This window comes from Anabrus simplex, chromosome 2 (genome assembly GCF_040414725.1).
Source record: "Anabrus simplex isolate iqAnaSimp1 chromosome 2, ASM4041472v1, whole genome shotgun sequence".
Taxonomy (NCBI): Eukaryota; Metazoa; Arthropoda; class Insecta; order Orthoptera; family Tettigoniidae; genus Anabrus; species Anabrus simplex.
The window spans coordinates 1,003,436,253-1,003,449,980 of NC_090266.1; positions in this window are offsets into that span (position 1 = coordinate 1,003,436,253).

Genomic DNA, 13,728 nt, shown 5'->3' on the forward strand with positions numbered 1-13,728 from the left:
TGGCTACAAATATATTTTTTTTAATGTCTGTAATGCAGTAACTTTACCCTCAGCATTTGAGGCAAAATCCTGCAGTAGTACTAGGGTTAAGATCAGTAATATCTGTGGTGGCACTGTGATAGTAAAGGCTGATTGCTAAAATTAGACCAGCATTACAGGAACGTGAAACTTATCTTAACCCCTTACGCGGGGAGCCCTGTACACTCCAGCTCACTCCCAGGTGGGGAGTGATATCCGATTGAAAAAAATATTTTATTGCTTGCTCAAAAACAATCTTAGACTGAAATGAACTATAAAAGGGCTGTAAGAGAAATATTTACTTGAATATGGTGTCTTTAACTATTGAAATATCCCATTCTTTCAATTTTTCAATACTTTATGCAAGAACGTACTAAGTGCTTTCGCACTGTAGTACCAAGTTTGGTTCTTCCTAATTGCAAAGTTCTGGTTTTCATTTATACAGTAGTTTATACCTAAATATTTTAAGCAATTTACTAACAATATCTACCTGGAAATACATTTCTTGTACGTGTAAATTTTAGATTTACAAAGTTTGCATGTACTTTAAAAGATTTAGAATGGAATAAATTATAATACTCTCAAAATTTTCTGTTTTGTTGGTTAGCGCTTTTGAGGGATTCAGTTTAACGTACAGTTCCTAGGTGACACACACGGACGATATTACACTACACAACAGGTAATATTTGTAGTATTTACAGTCTTCACAGTGTTAGGTCTTTTACAGATGTTCATTCTGATACACACATAAACAGATCATGTTACATACGCTATCCTGGCTTCGCATAATTTGTATGATTCTGTTCCAAAACACAATTGTTTTCTTGGTATGTAAACTTTCCACCCTAGCCAACCTTTCCATAACAAGAGGTTCTCATCAATTGACACATTGCCATCAGGGGTATAAGCTTCCGAAAATTTTGCTACCAGGTGTTCAAATACTGGCTTTATCTTGTATGTTTTGGGAGGAATTTGTCCATTATATGCCTCATTGTCGGAGAAATGTAAACAGCTGTGGAGGAAAAATATCTCTTCTGTCATCAGCTCATAGAAAATAGGCGTGGTAAACAGGCGATTGCGAGAAATATAATGTCCTAATCTAACTGTCCATACAATCTTCTGTGGTAGCAGTATGCCCTTACAAAGCTTTATTTTGTTAATTTTTGGAACCTAATCTTGATCTCTACTCCTTTGTTTCATGTTACTAAATTGGTTTTTATGTGCGATTTTCTGCTGGGCATAAAGATTTGTTGGTTCAGCTATGTTCTGGCATATCTCATTATCAGAAAGTAATTCAAATATTTTACTCAGTTTTTTCTTCTCCAAAAACACTTGCTTTACACCATGATGGAATTTTGGATCAAAGCAGGACCTTTGTCCATTTTCCATCTGAAGTTTGACGAAGTTGCAGTGATTAGTATTATCGTCGTCACTGTCATGATAGCTTCTTGAACTGGAATCGAACATGCATTGTCTCTTTTGCAACTGCTGACATTCGCATCAGCTGGGCCCGAAGGTTGTACATTCGAGCCTGCAGTACTTCTCATAGGTGAATTCCCGTCACTTACGAATTCTCCTTCGGTGGAACTTACTTCACTAAGATTACTGTCCTTCCCAGTAAATTCCAACATTTTGTCTATCATGGCCCATAATTCATCCTCCTGTAACGGTGAGGGCTGGTAATTCCTTTTAGACATTTTAGCAGGAAAAATGTAAGAATAAGAATTGATTAGAACCCTGGTCTCTGCAGTTTGGAAAGAAACTGTGAATTGTGTCTGTGTTATGGAACACATGCATGTGATAATAAATGTTGTGTTACTCGTGGAAGGATAAACTCAAGACTGAGGATAATAAATTAGGTAACAGTTCAAATGTGTCACCAGAGAGGTCTGTTTAGTATCATAATCTCCAGAACTCCCTTCTACAGTGATGATATTGCATCCCAGTGATGATTAGGCAATGATCTAAAGTTTCAGCGCAAGGCTATTGCCCTTTAGGTCGTTCTTGCCTGGACATAAGTTGCGTTCTTTATGATGCAACTTGCGGATGACATATTGGTATTGGGAGATTATAGTTGAAAAAATTCACGTCAGAGGGCAGACCTATCCAGAATACGCTGCTGAAAAAGAAACAAACCCCTGCAGGCAGGCAACTGAGGGGGAAAAAATGTAATTAGAATCGGCGAATATATCCATGTTCCCCGCCGAGCAAGCAGCTTGTAGCCGCAGATCTCACCGCATCGCGCACCGAACGAGTTCAGATAGCAAGCCTTGTGTGTCAGTGTTAAAATGATGCTGTGAGGAAGCTGGACAGTTACTTTTTTTTTTGCTAGTGGCTTTACGTCGCACCAACACAGATAGGTAGATAGGTCTTAGGCGACAATGGGATAGGAAAGGCCTAGGAGTTGGAAGGAAGTTGCCGTGGTCTTAACTGAAGTACAGCCCCAGCATTTGCCTGGTGTGAAAACGGGAAACCACAGAAAACCATCTTCAGGGCTGCCGACAATGGGACAGTTACTTTTAGTGATCTCCGATTTTGTATATCGCTTTTCAGTAATACTGCATTAAAGTTTGGCATTGTCCTGGAATTATCTGACATACCTTATCAACCAGTCTGATTCTATATCTTAGCACCACCTTAGGCCTGATCTCATGACCATACAATTGTTTGGAATCAGCCTAGTACATTAACTGGCAGAAAGAGTTGGTCTCCAAGGAATTGTGTGATAAATACATTCTTTTTGCAGTAAATATATTTTATTAATGGATTGTACATACATTGTTAAGGAGAGCAGAGTGATATCAGTTGTTGGCTTCAGGCCAAGGTGGTTGTGATTTCAATTTCAACCAGTGCATGTGGTAGGGTATTTTAAAGAATGAATTATTACATCCTTCTTTAAATGCCACAAAAACTGGGCAAGTTGACCGTGTGGTTAGGAGTGCACAGCTGTGTACTCGCATCCAGGAGATGGTGGGTTCAAACCCCACTGTCGGCAGCCCTGAAGATGGTTTTCTGTGGTTTCCCATTTTCACACCAGGCAAATGCTGGGGCTGTACCTTAATTAAGGCCATGGTCGCTTCCTTCCCATTGCTAGGCCTTTCTGTCCCATCGTCGCCATAAGACCTATCTGTGCCGGTGCGACGTAAAACAAACAGCAAAAAAACAAAAAATAAATGCCACAAAGAAAAAGAAAGTCTTGTGGCTCTAATCATGATATCGACAGTCATATAAAACTGGAAGCTTGTTCTTTACTTTTCCACGTGCAGAGCATTAGTGACAGACTGAAGGTGTTCAAACATTCTGCACGCTAGCTCTCAATTCTTGAGGAATAACCTGCCACTTTTCACTCAGAACTTTTCTCATTCTGGTGGCTTTACGTCGCACCAACACAGATAGGTCTTATGGCGAACTCAGTTCTCTTGTAGACTTGGGTTGATACTGTCTCCTAAATTGAAGTTGCTCTACTGCATGGTGCAGCTCAAGGTGTATGCCTAATAATTTCCACAAACTATTGTCTAACTCTTTTTACCAAATGTATGTTCCTTACAATTTCAAGGAGATTCCTGGCTTCAACTATGTCACATAAGACTTGAAGGGTGATAAATCTGTTATCCGTTTACTATAGAGGCCTCATATATCGTCCCTACTCTGGCAAACTAGCGAATCTGAAAATTGTCAAAAAGTTAGAGGAGCTGAAAGAAGTTGTGATTACTCATGCCAAATCAATTTTTATATATATATTGATTGGTTTCATGTGTTAGGCATAAAGATCGAGTTGCAGATGTGACACTTTGTCAGAGGGTAGACAATATTTAACCAATAAAATCTACACCAAAACTTCAGAAGTACAGATTCCCTAGTTTGTCACTTTCGTTAGTTTGCCAGAGTGGGGACGATATCGTAATCTAGGTCTGCAATCTTGATTACCTCTTTCACGATAATACTATATCTCTCTCATTGGACACTACTATATTAAGCTCTGATTGCATTCACCATAATGAAAATTGTCTGTTCTGCACTAATGTAACTTCTTAGTTAACTCAAAGGCATCTTTAAATTTAAAAAAAAAAAAGCTTAAAAAGTGGGTGGCCGGGCTGAGTGGCTCAGACGGTTAAGGCGCTGGCCTTCTAACCCCAACTTGGCAGCTTCGATCCTGGCTCAGTCCGGTGGTATTTGAAGGTGCTCAAATACGACAGCCCCGTGTCGGTAGATTTACTGGCACGCAAAAGAATTCCTGCGGGACTAAATTCCGGCACCTCGGTGTCTCCAAAGACCGTAAAAGTAGTTAGTGGGACGTAAAGCCAATAGTATTATTATTATTATTATTATTATTATTATTATTATTATTATTATTATTATTATTATTATTATTATTATTATTATTATTATTATAAAAAGTGGGTGATATGTTATAAAATTGCACAGAAGTCTGAACTAACTACCAAATACATATTTCAGATGTATCTTTTCACATGGGCTGATTCATTTGCTGTCTTTTAAGTCTTTAGCCCAGAGACTGGTTTGATCCTCAGATAGCACCACCAAAAGTTATGCAGTTATAGAGAAACTGCAGAAAACAATGTCGACTCTGTAGTGAGATGTAATGGGCCTGATGAGTGATGTATTTTGCCATTGCTTTCCTCACTGGGCCAAAAGATGTTATTGCAGTGCAATCAGCCCTATTAGTAGCATCTTCTATATTATCCGGATGCACTAGGCAAGCTCTGAATGTTATTACTCAGAACCTCAGGAGATTCTGTAATGTTACTGCCACATAATAATAATAACAATAATAATGTTTATGCGTTCCACTAACTACTTTTTAAGGTTTTTGGAGATACCAAGGTGCTGGAATTTTGTCTTACAGGTGTTCTTTTATGTGCCAGTAAATCTACTGACACGAGGATGACATATATGAGCACCTTCAAATACCACCAGACTGAGCCTGGATTGAACCTGTCAAGTTAGGTTCAGAAGGCAAACACCCCAACTGTCTGAGCCACTCAGCCCAGCTTACTGCCACAGATGAGACAATAAATTTCAGTGGAACCAATATTTTAGGTGGCACAAATTACAATGGTTTTTTTAAACATACTTTTGTAATTTTTTGTTAATAAATTTTTCAAGTATTCAAAACTACATAATTGATTGAAAAAATGCACAGAGTACACTAAATACAGTATATATAAATAAATTAAATACATCAATTGAAGTATATATTCATTGAGAATTCCATGCAAATTATAATTAATAATTCTAGTAGGTTCGAATCCCACTATCGGCAGCCCTGAAGATGGTTTTCCGTGGTTTCCCATTTTCACACCAGGCAAATCCTGGGGCTGTACCTTAATTAAGGCCACGGCTGCTTCCTTCCAACTCCTAGGCCTTTCCAATCCCATCGTCGCCATAAGACCTATCTGTGTCGGTGCAACGTAAAGCCCCTAGCAAAAAAAAAGAAAAAAAATTCTAGTAATTGACTTAAATAATTGTCACGGAGTATCCGCAGTAGGTTTTTAAGGTTAGAATGAGGAAGTTACATCCTTGCACATTATTGTTCCACTATTTAATGTTTTGCATAAAAATAAAATAGTCATGTTTGGGGGCAAAATGCATGATGAAATTTCAATAGGACGTAGTACCAATTTAGACTAAAGTGGTTTCGAACAATTATTTTCTCTTCTCTCAAGAGAGAGAAGTATTGTTCCACTTATTTTGTTGTAATGTTTTAAAGTTAGAAGAGAATTTCGTTACATTAAGAGTTTAGACAAGTGATAAACTTTTTGTGCCAATTGGTGTAGATTGTCTTCATTTAACAAGGAATGTGCTTTCTTTTAAGGATTTTTATCTTTGTGGAGGAATTTAGAATATTGAATTTGCACAAAAAAATGTAATGAATCTGCTCGGTGCCATTGAGAAAATGTGAAATATTTTTCCTAGAATGAAAACTACAGGATCTATATTAGAGAGAGAGGAAAAACAAAACAAGAATGTTTTAACATGAAATGGTGATATCTGAGCCTGAATACTGTGTGCAAATTTCTCATAATTTTTTTTGTATAGTTTACGTTTGTCATTTGGTGTAATTGCAGCAGGGTGTGCACTCAGAATGTCTCAACATAAAAATAAATAAAACAATATTCTAGAACACAGATTTGATCTTTCTGAATTATATCAAACTCTGTGGAACCAGCAAGCCCAAACATGCAGTTCCCAAGCAAAATTATTGTTTCCTGAAACAAGTGTACATTGCTGCATCTATACTGTATGCGCAGTCCAAATTACACAAATAAGACCTTTTAATTCATCCAGTCATCACACACTTGCAGCAGTCTGCAGACTACTCAAATTCATTAACAAAATAATCAGAAAAAACATAGCACATAACATAGAGACATGCTTAAAATATAATAATAACCCACTTTAGAGAGCTGAAGTCATTGAGATCCCCTTCAATTCAGCACTAGCATCATTTAACATAATTACCTATGAATAGGGATGAGTATTCATATCGCTCAAGAGTCTCGAAGCCAGTAGCCAGAATCTCATAACCCCTCTCACGCCAAAGAGAACAGTGTTGACACTCGGCATGCATAAATCACGTGCAAACTAGTAGTTCACAAACTTTATTCGCCCCACCCCACCCCAGAACATAAAGTTCCTTCCTTCCTTCCTTCCTTCCTTCCTTCCTTCCTTCCTTCCTTCCTTCCTTCCTTCCTTCCTTTGCACTACTAATATTTTGCACAAGAATCCTGCTAACGGAGTCTTAGCCTATATGTCTAATTGATATCAATACATGAATGTATATATATGCATGATGCACTTGAGAAAGAAAAGAGCAAGTTCAGATTTTCATTTACACTGAAGCTGAATAATACCCTTAATGCACAAAAAATTTCAACAGCTTTATGCATAATCATCCAGTATTTATATTACTCAAGGGTACTAAAGATTTAATAGTGGCTTATTGTCATTACACTACCTTTGATCGAAAGTTAGTAGTAGCGATGTTGTAGGTTGTTGAGTGGGATCCGGCAGCATCTGATCCCTGAACTGGTGCTGGAAGGGTGTAGTTGTTCACTGTACTGAGAGTAGTAATAAGTACAGTATCTACAAACGAGAAGAATTGTGTAATGTATGAACTTCAGATCATAGCCCCCCATGAACTTTGCGGACCACTGCTGTAAACATTTCTCTCCCTTGAAGCACAGGATTCTGACTGCTTTAAAAGTTAACATTTTTTTGTTTGTTAATCTGCTGTAACACGTATGCAACATCCTTTCAGAATTTCTTACTTTCACAGTATCGTATGGCGGGTGGGTGTGTAAATTGTGTTCAGTCAAGAAATGGTGTGAACTAAGTTAATAGTGGCACCGGAGAGAAGAGAGGGAGCTGCCTGCATGTGTATAGTGCGTTATGTCATATTGTGAACGGCTACAAAGTTATTGAGTTGTGCATTATGTGTTAAATTGACTTTGGCCAGACTTTGGATATGCAAAGTGCATTACGTCCTGCCCTTCATGACTTCCCACACTGAGCTCTATTTCAATACTTTATTCTGCGCATGCACAGTGCATTATGTCAGTTTGGTAGTGACTAAGTGTATTTTATTCGTGCTGTTTGTGAAGTTGCCCAACCGTATAGAATTACTTCTACCGGGTGAATTGGCCGTGCGGTTAGAGGAGAGCTTGCATCTGGGAGATAGTGGGTTCGAATCCCACTGTCGGCAGCCCTGAAGATGGTTTTCCGTGGTTTCCCATTTTCACACCAGGCCACGGCCGCTTCCTTCCAACTCGTAGGCCTTTCCTGTCCTATCGTCTGTCGGTGCGATGTAAAGCCACTAGCAAAAAAGAATGACTTCTTACACTAAGCACCACTCATTATCACTCCTGCCAACTGGATGGTCACATAGTCCATTATCAATTGTCATTTCCCAGCTGTTCTGCTTGTTGCAGTACCTACTGCTTTTTCCCCAGAAGCTCAATTTTCACAATGTATGTTATGTGAGCTTTAATTAAAGAGCAATATGTCTCCCAGAGCGGAAAACATTTTTTATTAGCATTAAAGTAAATCTGGTAAGTAAAATTGCTTCAATTGTCATTACTTAAGCCAGAATTATGCAAGTTGTGTTGTTATCAGAGAATGCCCTCATGAGTTAGGTTACTGATTCATGATTAGTTCTGATGAATCAGTTTTGTCTTGGAACTAAAGACGAGAAACACAAAATCAGAATGTGCTAACTTAATTATTTTAAAACATAAAACTATCAAAAATTATAATCAGGGAATAGATGTAGTGATTCTTATAGCATGCTGCAAAACTGACGGTAATTTATAGATTCAAGTTCTGCACCTTCTATTCGTAAAGAATTTCAGTACGATTCCCAGGAGGACCCAGACTTCAGTTGTATTGACTTCTCGTCTGATTCATCTTGTTCTGAAGTTATTGAAGGTACTCCCCAGAAAAAAATATGAAGAGGATGTCACACAAGGAAGGTGTGAGTAGTTCATTTGTAAATCCTTCAGAGAGTGAATCTAGTACTGAGAGAAAAGTCGGTGACTTTGCATTAATTGAAAATTTCCTCAGGGTTCAAGTGTCACTGCATGAACCTTCTCATGATTTTGAAGAAAATGGATGTGTCTGTAAGACAAGTGGAAAAGTATCAGTGTGCAAAACAAAAACGGTTACATCTCAGGGATGTGCATGATGGTTTTGCAAGATTCTGAAATGCTGCAGACCATCGATCATAAATTCCTAGCCCCTGACCATGCCCATATGGAATGTGATTGTGATCACAGTATGATAAAAAAATGCAAAGAAAAAGTTCAATGCAAACATTCATCACCCTCCCAACTGGACCCAACTGATTAGACAGTCCACCAAGAATAAGCATTTGTTGTAAAGGAAATGAACCGGAAAGTATATTTGGATTTCTCAGCACTTTTGCGAAGTCCTCTGCTACACTGGAAATTAAAAACAGAGGTCGTCTCATCTGAAGGGAAGTGAAATGGTTACATTTTGACAAAACTTCATGCCAGTGAATTTGAGGAGGTCTCGCTTTTGAGGTGGGGTAAGAGTGCCACCCTCATTCCACCTGAAACTTACAATTGACCAGTTCCCATCACTGACAAAAGGTTGAAAGATTTAATGGACCTCCTCCAATTTATTTCGCCATTTATCTACAGTGATATTCCCTCGGCAAGCACAGTAAGTGACTGGCACCCCGACACCCTCAATGATCGTGACGATGAACAACAATATCATGTGAACATAATGTTTCTGTCAACGAAATGTGACATTTTGTGAGGTGAACTGTATTTAATCAAACACTTCTGAACAAATTACGAATAACGTTATGTAAATAATATCTGTATTAATACTGAATGTGATATTGTTCATTAATAATAAAGCTAATTCATGTCCATATTACTGTGCAGCATTGCATTATATTATTAAATATGGGTGTGCAGTGTGTATTAAGTCATAATTTGTTTGACAACTCATGTTGTTTGGCTCCCTGATTGCTTGAATTTACATGGAATTTATTATGTCAAGTTACCCCAATGTTATGAACAGTATTAGGTTCCTGAAGCTAATTCAAATTACTTGTATTCCACAACTCTATTTTGGGTTTTGACTGGAACTTTAAAAATTGATTTTCTCAAAACTAGTAAATTGTGACATAACGCACTTTACACATCCACCCATCATATACAGTATTGGATTTTCTTTGTTAATAGTGTGCTACCAAAACTGCTTGTTTACAAAAAGAAATCAAATAGAACAAAACCATTCCTAGGAACTCTTATTTATACATACACACTGTACATTATCCTGTCTGCTGTAAGCTCCGGGTAGTCAACGGTGAGTCCGCAGTCGTTCGATAATAAAAATGGGTTTCAAAAATATAATTATCGGGGCAGGGATCAAAGTACTTAATTGTGAGTGAGAACTCAACAAAATAAGGTTGGGCAAATTTAATGATTAAAAAATCTGCAATGAACTCCCTTTAGAAAGCTGTTCAAAAATACATAAAATCATAGCGATTTGAGTGATGTGGATATGTGAGGTAGCTTCTTGTTCATGAAAATATTATGGTTCTGTACTCCAATTGGACGAGCACAGAAGCTCACTCCCTTTCTGTAAGCTTGTGAGCTCATTCCCATTTATAGCAAAGACAAACCAACAATAATGAAAATCGACACTGTAAGAAAAATTCAAAGAAAACACAAATATGCAGCTAAAAGAAAATAATACATACAGGAAGTACACTCATCCAGAGGGTTAGCATATCGTAAATCTCTTGGCTAAGGGGCGAAATTCGGTCATTGCCCTACAGCCAGCAAAACAGTCCTCGGCTCCTTGACCATCTTTTCTCAAAATAAACAACCTTCCCTTGGTTAGCGAGGCAAGACACGGCAGGGCAGTTGCGAGCTTCATGGACCCATACATTCTTTCACAGGTTTATCTTGATGCTTTTGGCAGTCATTTCTCGCCTGGTAATATTTCATTCTTTCTCTTCTAATTAACCCCTGTTCATAATTCCACCCTAACTTATTTTATCTCATGGACCTTGGTTCATATTTCTTGTAGTACTTCTTATGTCATAGGCCCTGGTTAGTTTTCCTTGCATGCATTCTGACATCATATGCCCTAGTTCACATTTCTCATCGTAGTATTTCTTACCTAATTGGCACTTATTCATGTCTCTCGGCCTACCGTGAATTACGCTCGCCAGGATATCTTTGAGGACTCTACTTTGCCAACGCTGGTATAACTTGCTCTCCCATCTCTTCAGATCACCGTAAATTTGTGCACATAATAAAATTCATGCAATTTCTATCATTGGTTATCTAACCCTCATATCAACCTATTCCCTGATATCGCTAGCTACAAGTTCCTCTCGTCATTGGTCTCGTTAAGAATCCTAACTTTCATGTCCCTAGAGATAAGACTAATTACAGAGCAAACTACATACCCATTAACTTACGTAACACATTTCCCTCAAAAACCAATAACCTAATCTCACATATAAAAACTGTACACAAATATGGCATGCTTTGATCCTAAACCTACCTAATCTATTCACTTGCATTTAGGCTTTATTATTTATTCATAAACAAAATGAGCGAACCGTACTAGTCTAACCCAGGCTAATATCTCTTCAGACTTATTCATGTGATGTCATCCGGCTCCATTGTACACAGGCTACTGCGATCATTTGAGCATGTTGTATGTACAGTACGTGAACCTTTTCTTGAGCCCTGAACTCCATAGTTCTGAACGGGAACTAGGGCTCAAGAAAAAGTTCACGTACTATAAACCAGCACATCCCATGAGACATCTTAATGAGGTTCAAGTCGCAAGGGCTGTCACTTTGATCCAGGAAGGATGGACTTCTCGTCATGTTGCTGTGGATCTCAATGTCTTTCCATCATTTATTCAACACTTGAGGAATCGCTATAATGAGACAGGCCAGTTCACAAGGAGGGTTGGACAAGGTCATGGACGCATGACAACCCCACAGGATGATCGATATCTGACCATCTGTGCCTTGCAGCGTCGTTCAGCAACTGCCAGAGAACTGCAACAAGACCTCAGGAGGGTCGCTGGAGTCACGGTGTCTGACGAAACAGTAAGGAACAGATTAAGAGAAGTGTCCTTACGACCTAGACGTCCTGTCGAGTGCCCTGTTTAACGCAGCAACATCGTGCAGCTCGCCTTCCGTTTGCCTGTACCCACGTCAACTGGCAACTTCGCCAGTGGAGACCTGTGTTGTTCACAGAGGAGTCCAGATATCCCCTGACACAGCGTGATGGACCTCAACATATATGAAGACGCCATAGTCAGCAGTATATGCCAAATGTTTTCCAGGAAGGCGACAGATTCAGACAAGGTTCTGTGATGGTGTGGCATGGCATCAGTATTGATGGCCGTACGGATCTTGTCGTCATCCATGGTAATCTTACCGCTGTGGGGTACATCGAGCAGATACTGCTACAGCATGTGTTGGTTGCTGCATACGGTGTTGGCTCTGAATTCCTACTCATGTATGACAATGCCAGGGCACATGTAGCCCGCATCACCTGAGCTGTCTTGCGAGAACTGGACATTCAAGAGATGGAATGGGCGGCAGTGAGTCCCGACCTTAATCCCATCGAGCATGTGTGAGATAGGCTTGACAGAAATGTTCGTGGACGTCCTGTTCCACCACAGAATCTCCAAGACCTCGAACAGGCTCTCATTGAAGAATGGGATCTAGTACCACAACGTGACCTCCGTCGACTTATACGGAGCATGCCACGGAGGTGCCAAGCTGTGATGAATGCTCGTGGCGGACATACACCATACTGAAGCTCTCCAACTGTGATAAAAATCCACCCTGGAGCACTGTCATCACTTTGTTTTTTGCCCTTATTTGGACATTTCCATTTGTGTTCTGAAAATGAACATGAATCCATCGATGTTCTTTTGTATACTCCAACAGTAAAGAATAAAGGTTTAGTTGGTAATATACCTGGGTGTGAAGTATTGTTTTGTGAAGCATGGCATACATTCAAAAATATGTTCCCCTAATTTTTCTGAACTGTGTAGTATAAACTATCGTCCTAGCGCACTGTTTTACACTTTCATTCTCCTTTGATTCGTGCACCATAGTACAGACATGGCCTCTTCCTTCCACAGCTAAATCAGAATCCCAGCACGTCGCTTTATTCTCTAACCTTATATAAACCTCTTTCTTTTTTTTACAATTTGCTTTACATCACACCGACACAGGTCTTATGGAGACGATGGGATAGAAAAGGGCTTGGAGTGGGAAGGAAGTGGCCTTGGCCTTAATTTGCCTGGTGTGAAAATGGGAAACCACGGAAAACCATTTTCAGGGCTGCCGTCAGTGGGGTTCGAGCCCACTGTTTCCCGGATGCAAGTTCACAGTTGCGCGCCCCTAAAATAACAGCCAACTCACCAGTTACATAAACCTCTGGGGTGATGCTATGCCTTAAGGGAATCACTACCAAACACACACTAAGTCTCTGTGATGAGTTCACGTGAATTCCCGTGCTCCTTAGAAATCAGTTATTTATTACATTGGGCACAATATAGTAGATCTTATCACGTTGAAAGAAAGAGAAAATTTTACCAATATTATCTTATATTTCACACTAGCAGAACATTGCTTGTAGGCGCATTTAATGAATGATTTTATCAATCAATCGGTCAATACTGATCTGCATTTAGGACATTCGCCCAGGTGGCAGATTTCCTATCTGTTCTTCTCCTAACCAATTATAAGTGGATGTAAAGTATTGAACTGGTGGTTTAATAAATATCTTCATTGTTTTTGAACTATAACAATTTTCAATACGGATCAATAATGAGGTTTATAACATGTAACACACCACTTAGTCGAGCACCTCTTCTTCTTTCTCCCAATTCTTCCCAGCCCAAACTTTGCAACACTTTTGTAATGCTACTCTTTTGTCGGTAATCACCCAGAACAAATCGAGCCGCTTTTCTTTGTATTTTTTCCAGTTCTTGAATCAGGTAATCCTGGTGAGGGTCCCATACACTGGAACCATACTCTAGTTGGGGTCTTACCAGAGACTTATATGCCCTCTCCTTTACATCCTTACTACAACCCCTAAACACCCGCATAACCATGTGCAGAGATCTGTACCCTTTATTTACAATCCCATTTATGTGATTACCCCA